Below are 17,003 nucleotides of genomic sequence, written 5' to 3'. Positions count from 1 at the left end.
TAGTTAAAAGCATAAAGGCAAGGCATCAGATGACTTGGTATGGAAGGCAACAAGGGCAAATAATGAGGTGATGCTCAAGAGATGCATGAAACAACTTGAACAAGAAGATAAAGATGCAAGAAAATAGTTTGATCATACTGAATAGCCATTTCATTCATGGATAGAGCATTATTCAAGAAACATAGAAAATGTGACATGCTCCTAAATAACCTTTGTGAAAGCTTCAATAGGTACTTAATAACTTGATCATTTTTGTTCTTTAAGGGATTGGGTAGTGCTATTTTTTGAGGTATTTCAATTTGCAATACAAATTTGTTTCAAGATTCAAAGGAGTTATAATCATGATGGAAATGTGTCACAGCATAAATCCTACTAGGATCGTGATGGCACCTAACCAAATCCAAATATAACATAAGTAAAAGCTAGAATAAGTCATAAATAGAGCTAATATCATAACATAAGTCTAAATATGATATAAAAGGCAAAGAATCTAACATGATCATTCTATTGTCACAACGACAGGAGTGCTAAGAGTAACAAATACATAAATCTCTAAAATAGGTCACTAGCTAAACAAGATAATAGTAATAGATGAAAGAAAGTGACTCTAAGATGTTGTAGACGGACAAGCAACTCCACCTCGAGTCTCTCAGGAAATCAACTACTGATCTCACACCTGAGTCCCGCTCATATCTGGATAGAAATACAAAAATATGCAGAAGTATAGAAATATCAAGTATAACTATTACGACCCGACATGTCATTTTGAGCTTTAACTTCTCTTACGTATTATAAAATTTTGAGTAGCTTCATATGATGCATTATGAATTGCGCATATGGTTGGTATCGATGTTCGAGAGGTTCAGGATTGATTTGGAATGTTGGTTCTCAATTTGGAAGCATAAAATTTGAAAGTATTGACCAAGTTTGAATTTTATGTAAATAACCTCGGATCAAATTTTAATAGTTCTGGTAGGTCTGATGTCACGACCCTAAATCCATACCCAGTCGTGATGGCGCCTATCGTGAAACAAGGCCAGCCGACACAACACCCAAATTATTTTAAACAATTATAGTAACACAATTTAAGTCATTAACATGCTAATAATCCCAAAATAAAAGTAAACTAGTACAATTTGCGGAAAAGCAACACAGCCCGGCATCGGGGTGTCACCAGTCATGAGCATCTAATATAAGTCTAAGAGTATGAAAGAGTTTATACAGTCTATTACAGAACTAGAACAAGGGAAGTAAAATATGAGGGAGAAACACTGGGCTGCAAACGCCGAGCATCTACCTAGTGGACTCCGAATAGCCTGTTGGGAGCAAATCAACCCTCACTGGTGGGACCCGAAGCTCCTGAATCTGCACACAGGATGCAGGAAATAAAGTGAGTACTCCAACTTAGTGAGTAATAAAAATAAATGAAGACCGAGCGATAAGAAAACACGTAAAACATAGCAAAATGCTACAAAGGGCAATGTAAAACCAATACAATGCAATAAAACAGTGAAATATTATAAAAACACCTTAGTTAAGTATAAGCTTCTTTAAAATACCTTTTTAACATTTAAACGAGTAAATGAAAAACAGCGAGAAAAGATAAACACATAAAATCAGCCCTTCGGGCACAATATCAACAGAATCAGCCCCTCGAGCAATAACATGGAACAACACCAGTCCCTCGAGCTATATCATATATCACATTGGGTACCCGCGCTCACTAGGGATGTACAAACTCCGGAAGGGGCCCCTACGGCCCAAGCGCAATATCAAGTCATCTCGTGGCATAATCAATAAGTCCTATGCCTCATATCAAGCCACCTTGTGGCGTACAACTCAGGCCCTCGGCCTCATAATCATAATCAGTACAACACTGCTGCGACGTGTAGCCCGATCCCATAATATTCCTCATAACACAGGCCCTCGGCCCTACTCAGTCAGAAATCTCTTAAAGCCACTCGGGCACAGTAAAATATGATGTTCAGCCCAAAATATCATTTAAAGTGTTAAACAAAGTAAACATGGCTGAGTTATGAAAACAATATAATATAGCATGACTAAGTACGTATATAAAATCAAAATAGTGAGAAAATAGCAGTAAAAATCCCCTAAGGGTCCAAACAGTTGGCACGAGCCCCAAATATGGCATTCAGCCAAAAACATGATGATAGCAAACAGTTTTCAATCAAATACTCAGTAAAACAGTCATACGGGATGGACTAAGTCACAAATCCGCAACGGTGCACGACCCCACGCTCGTCATCGAGCATATGTGTCACCTCAATATAGCACAACGATGTGAAATTCAGGGTTTTATACCCTCAGGGCAATATTTACAATCATTACTCACCTCAATCCGGTCCAAACTCTAGCTCGCAATGCATTTGCCTCTCGAATCGGCCTCCGAATGCTCCAAATCTAGCCAAAATCACTACATAACCATCAAAATATGCTAAGGGAACAAAGCCCATTTAAATGTAATCAAAATACCACGCAAATCCCAAAATTAACCAAACCCGTCTCCTAGGCTCACGTCTCGAAATTCGATAAAATTTACATTAATAGACTCCTTATCTCCCCACGAGTTTATACATATCAAAAGTACTAAAATCTGATCACAAATAACCCTTCAAACCCTTGCTCAAAGGTCTCCAAATCTCAAGCCCTAGTTTCCCAATTTTTAACCCTTAATTTCCATTAATTTTCAAGCCAAATTAGTGAAATAACACCATAGAAATGAGTTTAGGATCCAAATCCTTACATCAATAAAATCCCCTTGAAATCCTTCTTCAAATAGCTCTGTCAAGCTCAAACCCGTATGAAAATGATGAAGAATAGCTCAAAAATCGCGAAGGAAATCTTTGATACCTTCTGACCCAAGCTTTTCGCACCTGCGGTCTCATTACCGCTTCTGCGGTCAAAGACACCGCATCTGCGGTCCCCACATAAAACCCAGGCGCCGCATCTGCGATGCAAATCCTGCACCTGCTCTATTGCAAGTGCGCTTCCTCAAACGCTTTTGCGGTTCCGGTAACACTCTCCTTGGCTGCATCTGTGGCTCATGTTTCGCTTCTGCGAGACCGCACCTACGGTCCCCTAGCCGCAGGTGCGGTTATGACAGCAATGGGAAAAACATCAGCTGCCAAAACCCAACTCAAATCTTCTGCCAACCATCCGAAATCCTCCCAAGGCCCCTGGGACCTCAACCAAAAGCACAACTAAGTCATATACCACTATCCAAACTTATATCAATCTTCAAAACACCTCAATCAACATCGAATCAACCAAAACACATCGGATTCAAGCCTAAGGTTCCAAAATCTCCCGAATTCCGCTTTTGATCAAAAGGTTTATCAAACCACGTATGAATGACCTAAAATTTTGCACACACATCCCAAATGACACCACGAACCTACTGCAACTCCTGGAATTTCATTCCGATTCCTATATCAAAATCTCACCTACCAACCGAAAAACGCCAAAATTCTAATTTCGCCAATTCAAGCCTAAATCTACTCCGTACCTCCAAAACACATTCCGATCACACTCCTAAGTCCCAAATCACCTCTTGAAGCTATCTGGACCATCAAAACTCACATTCAAGCCCTTTAACACATAAATCAACATCTGGTTGACTTTTCCAACTTAAGCTTACTCAAAAAAGACTAAGTGACTCAAACCTTACCAAAAACTCTAAGAAACTGAGCCAACCAACCCGATAACACATAACACAGCTAAACAAGGCAATAATAAGCAGAAATGGGGGAAATGAAGCGGTAACTCATGAAACGACCGGCCGGATCGTTACATCCGAATTGGTAATTTTGGACTTGGACGTATGCTCGGAATTAATTTTTGATGTGTCTAGATAAATATGAGGCTAATTGCTGAAAGTTGATAATTTGAAGGTTTGAAAAATTGATAAGTTTGAATCATAGTTGACTTGGTGGTTATCGAGGTCTTTTGGTATTCTGATCCTAGGGATATATTCGTATGGTGATTTATAACTTGTTTGGAAAATTTGGAATCATTCCAAGTGGTTTAGACGTGGTTTGACATAAGTTTGGAAATTAGAAGTTTCGATAGTTTATTATGTTTGAATTGAGGTGCAATTTTGATTTTGATGTTACTTTATTTGATTTGAGATATAGAGTATGTCCTTGTCATATTTTAGGACTTGACGGCATGGTAGGGCGGGGACCTGAGGGGCTCGGGTGGATTTCGGACTACCTGGAAGGAGATTCGAGTTAGTTGGTAGCTACTAGTTTATGTATTCCGCACCTGTAGATCTTTTGCGTAGGTGAAAGATTGTAGAAGCGGCCCATGTTGCATATATTTCTTACTGTATAAGCGAGGAAAGCAGCGCAGATGCGAGGTTGGCCTGGGCTTGGGAGTCTGCAGAAGCGCGTAAGCAGATGCACATTGAGGGCGCACGAGTGTATCCACAAAAGTAGAGCTTTGTCACAGAAGTGAAGGATCAGCAACTTAAGTGGATCTCGCATTTGCACGGTTGCTACTGTAGAAGTGGCATCATAGAAGTGACTAGAATGTCTGCAGAAGCAGAATTCACTAGCAGGATATTATATTCAAGGGTTAGCTTTATTTTATCCATATTTTGAGAGTGGGAGCTCATATTGGTGCGATTTTGCAGGCGAGTTTTCACTCACGTGGATTTGGTAAGTGATCTCAACTCAAATTTGATTATTATTTATAATTCTATCTTCGATTTTTGCATTTGATTGGTGAATCTAAGGAAGGAATTCAAGGTTTTGTCTACACTTTGAAAGGGTAAATTTTGGGGATTTGAGTATAGATTTAGACTCGATTTGGACTCGACAGGTTATGGGTCATCGGAATTTGGTATTGGTTTTGGAATTTCAAGCATGCGGGCCTGAGTTAACTTTTGTTGAACTTTTTGGAAATTCTTTAAAGATCGAAGATTTGTGGTTTGGGATCACTTCCTATGGAATTGGTTGACTTCCTCGGTTAATGTTTGGCTTGGATTTGCGTGATTGGAAAACTAGAATGAGATTTTTGAACGTGCTTTGAGGTTCAAGACTAACCCGGATGAGTTAAGTATCTTGCCTAGGCTTGGATTGAGGGTATTTCCCCTTATGATGCATGTTGTATGTTAGGGTGATGCAGGTGCGATGCGACAAGCATATATGCATGCATCGGGTTTTACCATGATCTTGCTAGACTTTAGACTATTATATGCCTTGTTTTGCTATCATGCATATTTGATACCATATTTTCTATACTTGTATGACTATGTGAGCTATTATTCATATTGGAAATCATATCTAGGTTATTTGCTTATCTGTATGAGACATGATGGGGCTATTTTGCTATGTTGAGCTATCTTCCTTAGCCGTAGTCATATTTCACAATCATTATTATATCCACCTATTATATCTCTGTCTCTGTGCACTTTTATATGTAATCTCATATGTTATTGGTGTACTTGTGTGTGACATGGGTTTGAGACGAGTTGTGGCACGTTTTTATATACATATTTCATGCGGTTGTTTGATTGGGATATTGTGATATGGTGGCATATTGAAATTTGAGGAGATTGATGATTAATTTTGGGCCATCGAGTTAGATTGATAGGATTGGTGACTGATTCTGGGCTACAGAGCCGTACTAATATTGATTGTGAGGTGACGCTTGTTTCAAGGCTCTATGTTGGGCTGAGTGATACTGATATTGATTGTGAGGTGATGCTTGCATCGAGGCCCCGTAGTGAGATAAGTGATATTGATCATTGACTTTGATATGATCAGGGCTCAAGATAGGATCCGTCCTTAGGAGTCAGGTAATAACCTTGTGAGTGCAGGCACTTCATATGTACTTAGTGAGGGGCTTATGCTAGGTACCCCTACAGTGCTGAGTATGTGTGTGTGTGCGCATGTTAATTTAGGGGCATTTTTCCAGGAACCGTAAGTGTGCTGAGAGTATGAGTGATGGGTATGAATATAGGGGCATATTCATTGAGTATGACATTATGAATATGCTGAGATTTTGTATACATGACGATTAAACTGCAATTTTGTTGATTTTGACATGTATACTTACCAAGCAGGCATAAAATTATATTTTTCTCATGCAATTTGGTACTTGATGTCTCTATTTGATATTTAGATCTTGCAATTGCAATTTTACTTTGGTAAATCCTATCTAAGTGATTTCAGTGGAAAAGTGGATGCCTTAACTGATATACATGAAAAACATGCATATTTCCTCTTATTATGATAGAGTTGTGTTGCACCCTATTTTGCACTAGTCAAGACATGGTTTAACTTTTGGTTTCTCTTTTGTTGATAAAAGAGAGTCATCACCTAATATTTAAAGGTATACTTGGGTACCTATTAATTTATAAGTCATATTCTTTATTGGTCTGCTAACTGGTGAGATTATGTGTAAGAGTTCTTATTCTTCGAAGTGGAAGGTGTTAGGCACCCCTTAAAACCTACATGAGATAGCTCCATAGACTTAGACTAAGTTTGAGATCAATTATTTGCACTATGCCTTAATTAGTATTAAAGAGTACGACTTACTGTATACCTAAGGGGAAAGTATGATATTAATAAAATAAATGTGAGGCCCTTAACGGGGATGCGAATTTGTAAATGCGTTTAAGATATGTTGAAAGAGTTTTGAAATATATATGTAAAGGGTCTATATTTTATAAGCTTGTGAAGAGAGGTTAAATTATGGAAACACTTGATTTGGGGAATGATTATTCATATAACTCTGAAAGATGTTTGTAAGAAAGTGAACCTAAAATATACTTTGATTTGAGATTTAAAGAAAAATTATTTTGCTGGAAATTCTTTAAGGCGACAGTTCTTCATTTTGTGAAATTCTAATTTTTTTTCCTTGAAGATGAAGATGAGATCTGATTTCTCTTTTGAAATGGGGCTGATGTTTTGCTAAGTTCTGGGTTTTAAAACCTTTTAAGGAAAATAAAGGTGAGCGAGAACATATTAATGATATGATCAAAATATAATTAGCAAAATGAGGATCAACCACTAACTAATTCTTTTTAAATCTTATATTGTTTAAGTCTTGCCTATGTTTATATGATATTAAAGCATAAAAGGGTATGTGATCTAATATATGAGTGTTATATACATGACAAAAAAATACGACAAAGCAATAAGGCGGTAGATAGAAGGTAATAGAGCAGTAATCTAGATTAATGGAGCAATAGACAATAACAAAAGGAATTGAGGGAAAAGGGCTAGACTATGGTAATTGGGCCTTAAGAAGATAGGCCCAGTAGTAAAGGGCTGTGACTAAAGCTTATTTTGGACTCTCCGACGCAATGTGACAAGGCTGGGATTGCACTCAGCGGCCAAAGTAGATGTACATGTCCAAAAGAGAAAGAAAGTCATTAGAAATATATTTGATGTTCTCAGCATACTCTAATACACATAACATGTCACATTCTAGGGAAATTATATATATTAATGTGGTGGTTTACTTAGCAAATAATTCACATTGGAAATCTCTTGTTGTCATTAAATATTAAACCCTTAAAGAACTGAATGTGTCAATGAATTAAGAGCTAAGAAAGGAGCTCCACTCGAGGTCAATGCTCCCCTTTGATCCCTCGATATTTCAAAGTTCCCAAGGAACTCAAGGCCTAGGGCAATACTCGTGCCGGGGAAGGATAACCCAACCTAGAGTCAAACCCCACTCTCAAATGCCCTTAAACAATAACGATATATTTCCTTATGGGTTTAAGAGCCAATGAGGTCTTTCCAATGTAAATTAAATACTAAAGTATTACTTACCACAAAAATATACTTCCGTCCTAATAGAATAACATAAGAGAACACAAGTCACCTTCGATACCCAATAAAGAATACATATCAAGTAAACCTAAAGGGACTGATATATAAAAGAGAAATAGAAGTCTCATATCATTTCGTTATAGGAGTAAGTCATTAAGGAAAAAACACATTCAAAAAGAAAGAAGGGAATATAGAATTCATATAGACAACAACACAAGAGATGCAGATACTCCTGCCCTGGCAAACTAACTGTGAACTGCTTAGTTTGTTATTTACATATGCAGGGATTAGTAATACTACTTAGCACCTTAAAGGTCATCAGTAAATATTAAGACAAACAGTCATGGCTAACCATTTTTATGGGGGTAATCAAGGATATCAGTAATAAGATCAAACTCTCAACATGACTACAAATTCATAAATTTAAACATGGGATTCCCAAGGACTCAACAGAGTCATGCTCCTAACAGTATTAACAGGTCATCATGTTCAGACAATATCAACAAAGAACCTCATAAAGTTTAAGGATCAGGTTCAGTTTCAAATTAATAATAGGGGAAGGACTGAGCACAATTTAAGACAAGAACATGGTAATATAGAGTCAAATAGGGATACTTGTAATATTCAATCAACTATACATAGGCAGGGTGAGTGAGATAGTAACCTCATATAGGAAGGGGAGCTTTGGACATTACAGGATCAAGTTAAACATGTCAATGAAAAGGGGAATTACAGGTAAAGGAAGCATTGTATCAAAACAAGTTTAACTCAAATATAATTCTAGCTTAGTATCTAAGTATGAAGTGGTCATGCTTCAACTTCTAAAAATTGCCACTTGATTATAACAGAATATCTAATTCCTACTTTATGGAAGATAATTTAATGATAGATGTATGTAACCTTCACAAAATCAACAGTAGTTCAAAGAGATTAAAGACAGAAACACTACACAAGAAAGTTTTGAATTAAACATATATCTGAAGATTTCAACTAATCATGAGACAACAAAGTTCAATTATACAACAATTACCAGTTGACTATAACCAAACATAATTATGACTTGTTCTATGAAGAGGAAGATAGCTTGATCTTAACAGAATATGTACAGTAAAAGTTCATGAAAAGAAGCAAGTCTAACTCAAACAAGATGGTTTCATGAAAATGCATCCAACAGCTAGGTATAACTATGAGAATGTCATAGTGATAGCCCATAAGTTGCCCTTAGAGCTAACAGATACAAATATAGAGAATGAGAACATATAAACACTTAGATTTTTTATACTTTAGGTAAGTGATATGAACTTATGAACTTTCAGGCTCATCCAGTTAAGACTATCAAATAATAAACTCGACCACAAGACAAATAGGATGCAGGAAAAATAACATTTAGAGGTAAAGATTACAGCAAAATCATCAGTGAAAGTAAAATACAAAGTTTAGGTAAACAAGATTAGATTAACAAAAATAATAGTAACCAAACAAAGTGAAAGACCATAGTAGTAACTCATAAAACAATCTAACAAACATAAGCAGAGAAGAAAGCATTTAGACAATTAAAGTTCATGCTTAAGGTTAAAAGACAGGGGATATAAACTTCAATAATTTTAGATTCATCTTAGTTACGATTATCAGGTAATAAACTCAACTTCAAAGCTTACAAAACTACAGAAATGCGACAAGATAAAGATAAGCTTACTGCAGGACAATGAAAGCTATGAAGTTCATGTTGAACATGAACATATAATAACTTAGGCATGGAGACTGTTGGAAACTCAAAACAGAGATCAGCAGGTATCAACTATGGTTTAATCAGCCATCACTTAAGGACTCATAGCAGAACAACTAATCACAATAAGTTGTTAAACTAACAAGCATAAGTGTTAATATATTAAACACCATAGAACAATTGCAATATACAGAACCTATCTTTGCATACTTATATTATTTAGAGAAACAAAGAAAAGGAAAAAGTGATAGAGGTGCTGACCTTTTTTAGAGCAGCAGACTAGACAAGAGCTCTTTTCAGTTGCTAAAAATCCAAGAACCCTCAAGTTTAGACTAGCGATAGAACTCAGCAAAATAAAAGAAAACCAGTATGAAACCTAAGGCTTGGAACCCTAAACCTCGCAATGTTTGTGTGTGTGCTTCTTTAAGATAGTAGGATCATGATTTTCTCAAGTTAGGTTCTGTTAGATGAGAACATTAAAGGCTTCTATTTATAGTACCATTAAGGCTCTAAGGTTCAAAGAATTTGAATTGAACAGTAGAGAGTGACTCATAGTGATGATGATAGCAAATCAAATGGAAATCAATGGGGAAATTAAGTATAGAATTTACCTTAGTGCAGGGTAATTGGTTGTTAACACTTCGAACCAACGGACAAACCTTAAAACCCAGAGGTAACTGTGTTTGACCTTTGGATATAGGATTCCATGATGATCTTCTGAGGCAGGCTTCATGCATGCTCCGATTTGACGGAGCACAAGAGGATTCAGTCAATTTGAAGTTATACCTTCAAGCTAGAATTTTCAAACTCGAAGGGTTTTAAATCTTGTGATTGAAAAAGAAATTTACAGCAATATTCATGGAGTTCAGGAGTCAAGAGGTGATTTCAAGCTTTGATTTGAAAGATCGTAACAGAGCTCAAGTGATTTGAGATTTCACCTTTGAGCCTAGGGTTTCAGAATCAGAGCGTTTTGAATTTGTGATTGAAAAAAGAGAATATTAAGCGAGAATCGTGGTGTAGCAGGGACATGGAGTTGATTTATAGGGATTTTGAGTGACTTGCACAAATTTGTGCAAGGTCTTTGGAGATTAATGGCTGATGGAGACGAGAGAAAAGAGAGGGAAAAGGGAAAAAGGGCGGTTGAGTGATGTGAGAAGTGATTAGGATTTGGGGAGGGGGTGAGACCAACTAGTCTCCGAGTTAAGAGTGAGGAATAGAATCTGGGACGTTGGATCTGATGATCAACGACCTTGATAATTTGAACATTTAAGTTTTTTTAGGAATTTAGAAATGATTAAAAAGGGAAAAATCGGTAGCCGTCATATGATAAGATTTGGACGGTTAAGATGGGTCTCAGGGGCACGGGTATTTGAATTAAAAAAGGAACTAGGGAATAAATGTGAGTCGTTGATTAGATGGATTAACGGCTCAGATGTGGGTGTGTTTGTACTGTGAGTAATGCAGACGGGTGATGTGGCATGTTATGATTGGGGCAAACAAGATCACTTGGATTGCCAACAGAGATAAGATGGGTTTGTTTGGACTGGGTTATTTCTGTTTGGGCTTGTACGTTTGGGCCAAAACTGATTTAAAGGGTGGCCATTTTGCATTTAAGTGAGAATTGCAATTGTAGCCTTTTGGTTTTTAATCCTTTTAGAAATTAAGTTAAATAGACTTAATAATTTTTCAATAAAACGTAGTAAAAATTATAGTAGTTAAATACTACTAATTATTATAATTAATTGATTATTTTGTAAAAATACTTCACTAGGACATTAATTTTGAATTATTTAAATAGCAAACTAATTAACTACTTTAAGAAGTAATTTATGGAATTAACTATAGAACTTATGTAAAGAAATTATATTTTTACAAATCCTAAAATAGTAAATATATTTATTATTACATAATACTAATGTTAAATGATTAATTGTGAAACTAATACTGAATTAATTTGAATAAATAGGTATTCATTACTAGAAAATACTTTAAAAATATTTATTGCAAATTATTAAGTATAAATAAATTATTTTTAAAGGGAGGGGGGTCAAAATTGGTCGTCAACAAGTTGAACCTGGCGTTATTTGAGCTATTTCCTCTTCGTTCTTATCATGTTGTAATTGTTGTTGTTGGCTATCGAAAGTGAGTATTGGACTTTGCCAATCTCATCACTACTTAGACCGAGGTTAGGCTTGCTACTTAGTGAGTACATTGGGTCGATTTTACTCATACATCACTCTGCACTATATGTGCAAATTCGTGAGTTGGACCCAATTTAGTATTGTGAGCGGATATGTGTTGAACCATCGAGACAGAGGTAGAGCTTCTTTCCAATCATAGTCCCTGGCTTCTCATCGTTTCTTTTATTATCATTCAATCTTTCAGACATTACTGTATTTTGTTCAAACTTTGGCTCGAGGTAGAGCTACTTCCCGATCACAGTATGTGACTCGAGGTGGTGATGGTGTGGCGTGTCGGTCGATCAGCTTGTACTGGATGAGAAGAGGTTATTGGACTTGGGATTAGTGTTATCGTATTTTATTAAGGTATTTTTGGAAGAATAACATCATTAGTCAGCTCAGAATTTAGTTGTCTCTTCGAGCGAAAGCTCCACGACTTGTTGATCTGATGGGTGGTTATGAGCTTTTGCATGGGTCTTTCATCATTAGAAATGTGCGAAGGTTCGAAACAAGTTTTTATTTGACATGAGATTTGTTACCGGTACCAACTTTGTTACTGAGCAACTATAATGGCCGGAAGTTATTGCTATGAGTATTTGAGTTAAATTATGTGGTATATCATGTGATTATATCTTGGGTTATGGTTATGTATTGATATAGGTTGTTCAGACTTATACAATGTATAGATGCAAGATTCAGGTTTTATAATGAATTCCGAATGTTGGTGATTGGGTTCTAAAGTTTATGGACTAAGGTTGAAAAAAGGATCTTCAGTTAGGTTGTGTTATCGGGCTTATATGGATTGGGAGTAATGTAGGATTGTCACACCTCCTTTTTTACTACCCCCGAAAGGGTAAGGGAGTTTTTTTCAATTTAAGTGACAATCGAAACATGATTAGTTATATTAAATCAGAGTCGCCACTTGGGATAATTTATTGTGTCCCAAGTCACCGGTTAAAATCACGAATTGAGGAAGTTTGACTCTATTTACGATCTGTGAACACAAAAATCCGAGTAAGGAATCCTATTAACCCGGGAGAAGGTGTTAGGCATTCCCGATTTCCGTGGTTCTAGCACGATTGCGTTGATTATACCTGGCTTAAACAAATTGTCTAATTACTCATTTTAGAACCTATGTGTATTTTTCTTTTTCAATTAAAGAATTATCTTTAAACAGGTCACGCGCATGTGTACCCATTTGTTTGGCGCGTCGAAAATCATGTCACGCGAACGTGTCCACAATTAACAACGCTTTATTATTATTAAAAAAGTTTGGCTGAAGTTGCATGGACGCATACTCCGGTTTTATTTTTTAGAAATCGTAATCATGTCACGCAAACGTGTACACAACCACGATAGTATATTAAACGGCCCTAAACGCTTTTCTACGAACATTCATTAATTATTTTGTTAAAATCAATTTGAGATTGTTAGGGCTAGGAGTTATGGGCTAATAACACCGTGAAAAGCAAAGCAAATAAACTATAAAAGATTGGGCTAATTCATGGTATCATGGATATGTGGGCCAAGAAATATTTCAATACTACATTAATTTACCCAAATTAACAACTCTGCCAACCAGTTCATTTTATCAAAATTAATTGAAACACCTTCGTCCATATTAGGACCCTTATTCAAGCTCATGTGATCTGCTCCTTGTGGGCTAAGGTTCATTTAATTGAAACAAAAAGCTTCCATCAATAACAATTTCCAAAACCCAACTGACATGCTACCCAAAATTTCGATATAACTAATAAAATGAGGAGGAGCGAAACAGATCAAACCAATGAAATAAAATTAGAAGTTAGGTACTACTAATTTTCCTATGAGTTGGTCAGTCCGGTTCTCAAACAATCCCCCTGTCAATGATCTCATAGGAAAAGTTCTAGTTTCACAATAATGAAGATCCAATTATTTCACATCTTGACAAGAGCAAAACACATCCAGTTTGAGTAATTGGATTAAACGGCTGAATCAGCTAACTAACATAATTGTGAATCAACCTTCTATAAACCAATTTCAGAGGTAGAGAATACATAATGAAAATCATTGAGTCATGATAAATTAAGAAACCAATCTCTAGGAATGGCTAAGAGACGTCAGAATCACAACCAAGAAAGCGATCATAGACAGCCAATGAATAGATTTTTAAGGCTTTAAATTGACAGACTGACAGAGAAAGGGGAATAAAATGCAACTCGACCAAAGTTAGCAGTAATACATTAAAACCAATTCACAGCTCCCAAAGGTAATCAGCTTAAGTTCATTTCAAGTAATGCAAGCCATAAATTAGTTCATATATCAAATTAAATATTCAACAAAAACTGAGGTTCATCCTCAAATCTTCCAACTCGGATTACATGCTCCAAGTTTAAGCTTCAACATATGAGTAAAATCCAAAAGGGTACCTGGGGTAAAGATGAAACATAAAAGTGAGGATTTCAGCGGTAACAACAGCTCAGCACATCAACAACAGTAATACTCAATTTTGCTAGACCATTTTCGGACCAAGATGAACCAGAAATTCTTTTGAAAGTTTTAAGTTATTCCTAACAATGAACCTAGAGAGCAATTCTCAGCAATTTAAGTTGAAATGATGTAGAAAACTTCTGTATTTTTTAGAGTGTCCCAGGTTGCTTCAAAATGAAAGGAAAGAGGTCATATATAGGCATGCCTAAGGCAGCCCTAGTCCAGCTAACCAATTCCTTTTCTACCCCTTCTTTCTTGGTTGTTTTACCCTTTTACCTCTTTTAAAATATTTGAAACCCCCTGCCCTTAACAAACCAGCTCTCATCTTATCCTCTAGAACCTTCCTCCTAACAGAAAAATGACTCCCTCAAACCCAAATGCCCAAAACACCCCTGACACCTTCTGTATTTACCTCGGATAATCAAAATTAGGTCAAATTATCCCAAGACCCAAATGAACGGGTCACTCAGCCGGGTCAGTGATGACCCCAGTCAATATAAAAAGAATCAAACAATAAAAAATGATCAAACACAAAAAAAAATAAAGATTAAACTCAGAAAATAGAAAACGAACAAATAATTCAAACTCTTATGATTAAACCTAATTTAACTAACAAATTAAGACGGGACTCCATTACTAAAGAAAACAAGAAAAAAATGAAGCAATTAAAAAAAACAAAAAAAACACTTCAATTAACAGAGTCGTGGGAAAAGGGAGGGGAAAGTACCAATTCAATGCCGGAATGCCTTGACAACATAAAACGACTCGACGAACGATGACGAGAATAGACATTTGGCTGGAATCCGATGAATCCACCAAAATCCGACGACTTCGGAATGAACTAAAACCAATGCCAATCTATTGATCTTGTTAAGAGCAATCGACTAAAATAGGTTATAGGTCAAAACGAGCCAGAATTCTGCGCGATTTTAGAAAACAGAAAAATCTAGGGATTGAACTTCCTAGATTTGGAATTGGGGGAATTTCATTGGGAATTTTGGGAAATAGAAGTGGGGATAGGATTTAAGGGGGCCTGGGGGTTGCGTGGTACAAATTTGAGGTTGATTGGGTGGTCCGCCGTCAGCGAAAATGGTGGAGAATTTTAGGGCGGCGCTTTAGGGTTCTAGGTTAGAGACGAAGAGGATTGAGGGGGGTTATGAGGGGGTGGGGCTGTTTAGGACAGTTATATACTGAGGGTGGTTTAGTTCTCGGCCGTCTGATTGGATGAAATCAACGGCTCAGACCTACATTGCCAGACGACGTTGTTTTGGGTTTAGGGGAGGGATGGACTGAGTTGGGGCGTGGGTTGGACGGGTTGAGGGGGATTCGTCTGGGCCTTGATAATTTTGGCCCAAAATCAACAACCCTTATTTCCTAAATCTCTTTTCCTCTCTTTTTTTCATTTGTTTCAATTTCCAATTTTCCCTTTTACTTTTTAAATTAATTAACAAACCAAATTAGCTCTTAAATTAAAATAATTCACCAAATTAAGATAATTACCCATTATAGTATTTATAAAAATTAATTAACTTCTAAATTAAAGAAGAACTACAAATTTAAAATTAAGAGGTTAAAAATGCAAAGTGAGTCGTTTTTTGTGATTTTTCATTTTTATAAAACAACTAATTTTCTAATTAACCTAAAAATATAAAAATAAACCCCAAATGTAATGCAGAGTATTTTTATACTTTTTTATGATTTAAATAAAAAACGTGCACAGACAAGTGCAAACAATTAACAAAAATCCTACAAAAAATCTACGAAATTGCAAATAGTGGAAAATTTTTTATTTTCTTGAATTTATGGGAGTAATTCGTATAGGGAAAAAATCACATGCTCACAGCTTCCCCTCTTTTCTCGGAAACACGAAGAGTTTTCGTGCAAAGATAAAGTGAGCGGATACGAGCAATTTTTGCCCGTTTGAATACTCCGTGGAAAATTTTCTGAAAGATTTGACCGCACCGTGCTTCCGAAGTTGCCTACATATCCTTGTCTATAAAGGAATCACGTCAGAGTAGTTCGGGAAGTTTCGGTAGATGGGACTACCATGATGCTGTGATTTCACTGTTGTTGTTGCTGCTGCTTGCTGAACCCCTTATTACACTAGGATAAAATAAAAGAAGCTAGACTAAATTTATGATCTATGAATTACAAGAATCCTATCTACACTTCTTCAAACTTGATCTTGCAGGTTCTGCTGCTCTGTTAACTTGTACTCTCTAGGTGAGTTTCCTTTGTTGCTGACTTGAATTGTATTCTGAGTCGCTTTCCCTTTTTTCTCCAGGTGGGTGCCTGATTGCTGAACTGGAACCGTCTTCCTTCGAACATTGCTACTTTCCCTTTGTTCTCCAGGTGGGCGCCTGATTCCTAATATTTGAATTATCTTCCTTTCCTTCGAAACTCGACTTGTTTTCCCTTTATTTTTCAGGTGGGTGCCTGATTGCGGAACTTGAATTGTATTCCTTTCCTCTGAAACTTGAATGGTTTTCCCTTTGTTCTCCAGGTGGGTGCCTGATTACCAACATTTGCACTATTTTTCCTTGAGACCTGAACTATTTTCCCTTTGTTCTTCAGGTAGGCGCCTGAATTCCAAAACTTGAACTGCTCTCCCTTTGTTCTCCAGGTGGGCGCCTGATTTCCAAAACTTGAACTGTTCTCCCTTTGTTCTCCAGGTGGGCTCCTAATTTCCAACACTCGAACTGCTTTCCTTTTGTTCTCCAGGTGGGCGCCTGATTACCAACACTTGAATTGCTTTCCCTTTGTTCTCCAGGTGGGCTCCTGATTTCCAACACGTGAACTGTTTTCCCTTTGTTCTCAAGGTGG

The sequence above is a fragment of the Nicotiana sylvestris genome, chromosome 9 (genome assembly GCF_000393655.2).
Source record: "Nicotiana sylvestris chromosome 9, ASM39365v2, whole genome shotgun sequence".
Taxonomy (NCBI): Eukaryota; Viridiplantae; Streptophyta; class Magnoliopsida; order Solanales; family Solanaceae; genus Nicotiana; species Nicotiana sylvestris.
This window is presented reverse-complemented; position numbering follows the sequence as displayed.